The sequence below is a fragment of the Solanum dulcamara genome, chromosome 9, assembly GCF_947179165.1.
Source record: "Solanum dulcamara chromosome 9, daSolDulc1.2, whole genome shotgun sequence".
In the NCBI taxonomy this organism is placed as follows: domain Eukaryota; kingdom Viridiplantae; phylum Streptophyta; class Magnoliopsida; order Solanales; family Solanaceae; genus Solanum; species Solanum dulcamara.
In genome coordinates this window covers 6,791,346-6,799,028 of record NC_077245.1, presented here as the reverse complement: position 1 = coordinate 6,799,028, position 7,683 = coordinate 6,791,346, and the positions used below count along the sequence as shown (strand labels likewise).

The 7,683-nt window shown below is 32.1% G+C and overlaps 1 long non-coding RNA gene across 1 annotated transcript; it reads left to right on the top strand.

Annotated features, from left to right (window-relative positions):
• Positions 1 to 204: 204 nt before the first annotated feature.
• Positions 205 to 2,178, top strand: LOC129902045 (uncharacterized). Its single transcript, XR_008770034.1, has 3 exons — positions 205 to 365; positions 1,261 to 1,302; positions 2,140 to 2,178. It is a non-coding gene; the product is annotated as an uncharacterized LOC129902045 (long non-coding RNA).
• Positions 2,179 to 7,683: the final 5,505 nt, after the last annotated feature.

Sequence of the window (7,683 nt, the reverse complement as noted above, 5' to 3'; positions counted from 1 at the left end):
TCCAACCATAGGTCGTGGGACGAAATGTGATATCGGAGTAATAAGATATAGACGTTTTAATTCTGATAGGCCAAACTAAATAGTGAATTCGGCCCAACCCAATTCTAATTCGGGTCAGGCCCAATACCCACGAAATTAATCCAATTTCTATGTCTTCCTTCATAGTTTAGACTAAGAAAATATCCAGAAAATTTCCAGAGAGAGAGAGAGGAGAAGTTCTTGAGAGAAAAACCAAATCCGACCAAAATTCGAGTCCCAAAATCCGAAGCTCATGAAGAGAAAATTTTTGTACGTCGCGTTGGCTTCAATTTGAGCTAGAAATCAGCCAATAAGGAGAATATTTTATGTGGTGCTGCAAATTTAAGGTAATATTAAAGTCTCCTTTTCATTGTTAACAAGTTTAGTTAGAGTTTTAACGGATTAGAACGGAGAAAATAGTGTTATAAACTAGTTTGGTGATTTGTTGAGAGTTATGGGTTAAAGGGTTGTTTTAGGTAGATTAAATAGATGGAATTATTTTAGTGATGATGTATAATAATGGTTGATATTGTTTTGATGTTGTTGATGAGTTGTTGTTCTTGAATTTGGAGGAAAAAAGTGTATGAAGATTGTGAATGTTCAAACCCATTTTTGGAATTGAGTAGCTGGTAGTAATTCTGGAATATCTCATTGTGTAGACCTTCGATTTTATATATTAAACATGTTTTGGAAAGATAATACACGTACCTACAACTCTTATGTTTATGTCTTAGTCTATATCTGCATTTAATATGTCGAAAACTGAGCATGAATCATAAGACAAATTCTGTCCAGATTCTGGATTGAAAAATCCTTCATGTATAGTTGTTCGTATTTTGATGATATCTCTTTGTAGAAAATGACTTTTGAGTTGATTTCTTTTGCATTGGAAACTTAAGACAGAGATATAAATGTTTCATAAAGGTCATAAAGTCCAGTTTTGCCATTTTCATTTTCAAAATTTAGATACAACGTGAGGTACTTGACTTTCCGAATTTACTGTTTTGGTAACATGAGTCGGGTGGAAATATTCTAGGCTTATTGTCAATAATAAATCTTATTTTGTGTCAATATTTTGGATTGTTGATGTTGATTGATGATTATATGGCTGGTTTGAAAGTGGGAAAAGTGAGCGGTATAGGGGAGGTGCTGTCCAATTTTTTTTAGAAATAACCTACTAACGATAGACTACGTTTTATTCTTGTCCATAGATTAATCATAGTGCTTAACGTTTTAATATAGGTTGAGACAATATTGGACAACATATACGTATAAACGCTAAAGGTATGTAAAGTTAACATTTTCTTCTTTTGGCATGATCCATATGAAACGAACGAATGACGTATGCTTAAATTCCAAAGAAACTCTTATTCGTAGATATACTCGGATGGCTACCGTTCTTGATTTTCAAAATTTATATTGTTATGTCTTGACTCATGTGTATGATTCCAGTCATCCTAGTTGTTATAACTCATGTTGTGGTATAATTCATACTTTAGTATAATCCATAATTGGTGTGATTCATAATGACTATTGTCTTGGTTTTCAAATGATGGACTATTTTGCTTATTCTATTAAGTCTCCGATAATGATCAAATTTCACAAGGTTGCTAATGATACCTTATTCGTGCATATTGTTATGGTATTATTCACCGAGTCCTACGATAGGCCGGATATGTTATCATGTATGGATTCCACTACATTATTCATCGAGTCCCTTACTAGAGGGCCGGGTACGTGATATGACAATATGATATTATGATGATATGACGATATGATTATGGCACCGAGTCCCATAATGGGCCGGGTACGGTATCAGTGTACACTACTCTATTCACCGAGTCCCTTGATAGAGGGCCGGGTATGGTATATATATACATATGACGATATATTGATATAATTGTGACACCGAGTCCCATAACGGGTCAGGTACGATATATGATGATGATATGTATGTCTTCATTTTATAAGACACAGGTACAGTGATTTATTGATTATGATATTTGACTCCTGAATCTTTATTTCAGATGTGATCTCCTTTACGATATTTTATGCTTTATATACTCGGTACATATTTCGTACTGACCCCCTTCTTCGGGGGGCTGCGTTTCGTGCCCGCAGGTACAGATACTCATTTTGGAGAGCCGCCACCTTAGGATTCCACTTAACGGGTTGAAGTGCTCCATTGTCTCGGAGCCTAAACTTTTGGTACTAATCCTAATAATGTATATATTTGTGTATTTAGGGGTACGGCGGGGCCCTGTCCCGTCATATGCTATTGTTAATCCTTTTAGAGGTCTGTAGACACATGAGTGGGTTGTATGTAGATGTTGTCTGGTGTACTAGTATGGCTTATGTTTTTTGACATTTACATTCGGAGTGAAAGCCTTGTCGGCTTACGTATTATGTTATCTTATTTTTGACAATTAAGATTCCCCAAGAAATAGCTGATTTTGGTGTATATATAAGTGACTGTTTGAGACAATGTGCTACCCATATAAATTCTATATCGTGTTTAATTGTCGATTGACAATAGATAATATGTGTGTATACGAGTGTCCAATTCGGACACTAGTCACGGCCTACGGGGCTAGGTCGTGACAGTATCGTTGGTTCTCCCACCTAGGAGGTTAAGTGTGGATGTCACTCACGACCCATTTTTGGGTCGTGACAATTGGTCACCCATATACACGTTTGTTATCTAAACTAGATCAACACCCATATGACGTGAAATTTATACGGATAGGGCGTCGTCTCAAAACTTTCACAATTGTCAAAAGATAAGATAGCATATTGCGTAAGCCGACAAGGGTATTACTACGAATAGAAATATTCCAAAACATAAGTCATACTAATACAACCGGACAACATCTATATAAAACCCACACATGTGTCAAGACATAACAATATAAATTATGAAAATCAAGAACATTAGTCATCCGAGTGTATCTACGAATAAGAGTTTCTTTGGAATTTAAGCATACGTCATCCGTTCGTTTCATATGGATTATGCCAAAAGAAGAAAATGTTAACTTTACATACATTTAGCGTTTATACGTATATGCTATCCAATATTGTCTCAATCTATATTGAAATGTTAAGCACTATGGTTAAGCTATGGACAAGAATAAAACATACTCTATCGTTAGTAGGTTATTTTTTAAAAAAAATGGACAGCAGCTTCCCTATACCGCTCACTTTTCTCACTTTCAAACCAGCCATATAATCATCAAGCAACATCAACAATCCAAAATATTGATATAAAATAAGATTTATTATTGACAATAAGCCTAGAATGTTTTCGCCCGACTCATGTTACCAAAACAGTAAAGTTGGAAGGCCGAGTACCTCAAGTTGTATCTAAATTTTGAAAATAAAAATGACAAAAATGAACTTTATGACCTCATGAAACTTTTATATCCCTGTCTTAAGTTTCCAATGCAAAAGAAATCAACTCAAAACTCATTTTGTACAAAAAGATATCATCAAAACACTAACAGTTATACATGAGGGATTTTTCAATCCAGAATCTGGACATAATTTGTCTTATGATTCATCCTCTTTTTTCGACATACAAACAGCATATATAGACTACAACATAAACACGTGTATTAGCTTTCCAAAATATTTTTAATATCTAAAATCAAAGGTCTATACAATGAGATATTCTAGAATTACTACCAGCTACACAATCCCAAAAATGGATTTGAACACTCACAATCTTCATACACCTTATTCCTCCAAATTCAAGAATAACAACTCATCAACAACATCAAAACAATATCAACCATTATTATACATCATCACTAAGCTAATTTCATCTATTTAAGCTACCTAAAACAACCCTTTAACCCATAAATCTCAATAAATCACCAAACTAGTTTATAACGCTATTTTCTCCGTTTTGATCCGTTAAAACTCTAACTAAACTTGTTAACAATGAAAAATAAACTTTAATATTACCTTAAATGTGTAGCAACCACATTAAATCTTCTCCTTATTGGTTGATTTGTAGCTCAAATTATAGGCAACACGACGTACAACACTTTCTCTTCAAGAGCTTTGAGATTTAGGGCCTTAATTGTGGTAGATGTTGGTGTTTCTCTCTAGGTTTCTCTTCTCTTACTCTCTCTGGAAATTTTCCAGATATATCTTGGTCTAAAATATGAAGGAAGAGATAAAAAAATTAGATTTAATTCCGTGGGCATTGGGCCTGACCCGAGTTAGAATTGGGTTGGGCTGAATCCAGTATTTAGTTTGGCCTGTCAGACTTAAAACGTTTATATCTTATTATTACGATATCACATTTCATTCCTCGACCGATGGTTGAAAAGATATTTCAATTATCTACAACTTTCATTTTTAGAGTTTTCCCAAATTCCCAAATTCTAAAGAGGTTATGGCCTCCCGAAGTCAGTTTACCCGAATACATAACTTTAAGAAAACAATATTTGATGGCTTATACTTTGATTTGGCTCAAGGGTCCTTCTTGAGATGTATTTTACTTCACATAAATTATCCATATAACTTGGCATCTACAACAAATCATGTCATTTTAAAATTCAAAATTAAAAGTCATTGAATTTATAACCGTTAGCTTACGAATAATCCAAAATGTAAAAATACGGAATGTAACAATATAATTTTTAACAAAAAACCAAACAATAAAATCACATTTCACTAAATTTGTCTTAGATATGTTTTTACTTTTAAAAAATTATTAATTTATAATATTAATAGGACCATATATTTATATAGGGGTCCTCTGAAAATATATTATTTTATTAACTTATCGAAATGTGTGAATTTTTTTATTGGCCCAAGTCGGAACTGGAGGAAAATATTATCTTATTATAATATATTTGGATAATTAATGAAATGGTCAAAATTGACTTTTTTTTTATGTTTCCAAGCTGACGTTCGAAATTTGTATTAGAGCCTGATTAAATTCGGATCACGCACACTTATTTATAAATAACGCTTCCAACAAAACTTTTTTCATGTCAAAGATTCAAACTCGAGACTTCTAATCAAAATTGACTCTTGATATATTAAAGAAAGAGAGAGAGAATAGTAAACCAAGACAAAAGAAATATGTATCTTTTTGATATTTTCGTGACAAAGACAAGGAAGATGCACGTCGCTTTGCTGCCTGCCAATGATATAAATCCAATGAAACTTTATGATATATGTATCTTTTTTTACTACAGTCTTGGAACTATAGGGACTAAGGAAAGCTGCTTCATTAATTTAGCATGTCACGGTTTTGTGATTTAGCAATTAAGCTGTCCTATTTGAGTTACTACTCTTTAGGCCTTTTAAGTATGTGTCTGAAGTTTGCTTTGGCAAGACCAAACTTGCAAAGTTGTTGGATTAATAGTAGCAAGGAAAATTTGAATGACGACTCAACTTTAGTTTAGGTATGTATCATCATATTTATCAAAACATCTTTCTTCCTACGTATAAAATATTTTTTTTTAAAAATAATAATAAATATCAAACAACTCGCGATCAATTAATTAATTAATTGTGAATTGTTCAATAGATTCAGGTCGGTGGGCTTGCTGCGCAGGACTAATTACTATGGACTATTTTACTTTAAGGAAAGCCCACAAATGAGCCCAAAGACAAAAGGTAACTTGGAATTAAACTTCATATTTCAGAGATAATCTCATACTTTGGGCCAAAAATAAAATGTAAACTTTACCTAAATCCCATAATGAAAAAGTCTAATTACTATACATTCCTCATCGTACCAAAATTACCCGATTTTCTCTTTTTTTCCAGTTTTTCTGATACATTAGTTATGTATCTGATACATCAACTTTAGTTGTAGAATAGTTAATGTAGATCATCTATTTATAAATAGTATCTTAATATAAGGTATGATTGGTTCTTTAAATCAATTACTGATCTAATTAATAGGATTAATTGGTTAAAAAAGCAACGGTTGTGTACATGAAGATTCAAGCCAAAAAACAGAGCATCAATTCAAACTAAAGTCAATTTCAATTTTTTTTCCAGTTTTGTTAATACATTAGTTATGTATCTGACACATCATCTTTAGTTGTAGAATAGTTAATGCATATCAGCTATTTATAGATAGTATCTTAATATAAAGTATGCAGGGGCGGAACCAGAATATTTGATAAGAGGGTTCAAGAAAATTAAAAAATAAGGGACTCACTGAAAAAAGTAAAAAAATATGTCATTGTCGAGAATCAAACCTGCAACCACGGGCTCAATCATAGGCGCCTTATCCACTGATCCACAATCTTCATTTGTTAAGGGGATGCAAAAATAATATTTGTACATGAATCAAAAAATTCACAGTATATATATAGTGCAATTTTCTGACGAAGGGAGTTCAGTTGCCACCCCTCGCACCCTTGTAGCTCCGCTCCTGAAGGTATGATTGGTTCTTTAAATAAATTACTGATCTAATTAATGAGATTAATTTGTTAAAAAAAGCAACAGTTATATTCATGAAGATTCAAGCCAAAAATAGAGCATCGTCTCGAATGGAAAAAATAGAGCATCAATTTAAACCAAAGTTGATTTTAATTTTTTTTTCAGTTTTGCTGATACATAAGTTATGTATCTGATATATTAACTTTAGCTGTGGAATAGTTAATGCACATCAGTTATTTATGGATAGTAGATTGAGATAAGGTATCATTGGTTTTTAAATGAATTACTGATCTAATTAATGGGATTAATTGGTTAAAAAAAGCAAAAGTTATGTACATAAAAATTCAAGCCAAAAAATAGAGCATCGTCTCTAATGGAAAAAATAGAGCATCAATTTAAACCAAAGTTGATTTTAATTTTTTTTCCAGTTTTGCTGATACATAAGTTATGTATCTGATATATCAACTTTAGCTGTAGAATAGTTAATGCACATCAGCTATTTATGGATAGTAGATTGAGTAGATAAGTACTTGATACATAGTTATTTGATACATTAGTTAGGTATAACCTATGTTAATTATATACTGATACATCATTTCTGATACATCAATTCTGTAGTTGATACATCAGTTGTGATATATATGTGTTAAGTTTATTTCCTTCAGGTTTTTGATACATCAGTTATGTATAAACTGTGCTAATTAAAGACTGATACATCAATTATGATACATCAGATCTGTAGTTGATACATCAGTTGTGATACATATGTGTGAAGTTTATTTCCTGCAGTTTTTTGATACATCAGTTAGGTATAACCTGTGCTAATTAAATACTGATACATCAGTTCTGTATTTGATACATAAGTTCTGAAATATATATGTGAATTTTATTTCCTGCGGGTTGTTGATTCATCAGTTAGGTATAACATGTGCTAATTAAATATTGATACATCAGATCTGTAGTTGATACATCAGTTGTGATACATATGTGTGAAGTTTATTTTCTGCAGTTTTTTGATACATCAGTTAGGTATAACCTGTGCTAATTAAATATTGATACATCAGTTCTGATACATCAGTTCTATAGTTGATACATAATTTCTGATACATATTTGTGAAATTTATTTTCTGCGGATTGTTGATTCATCAGTTAGGTATAACATGTGCTAATTAAATACTGATACATCAGTTATGATACATTAGTTCTACAGTTGATACATAAGTTCTGATATATAAATGTGAAGTTTATTTCCTA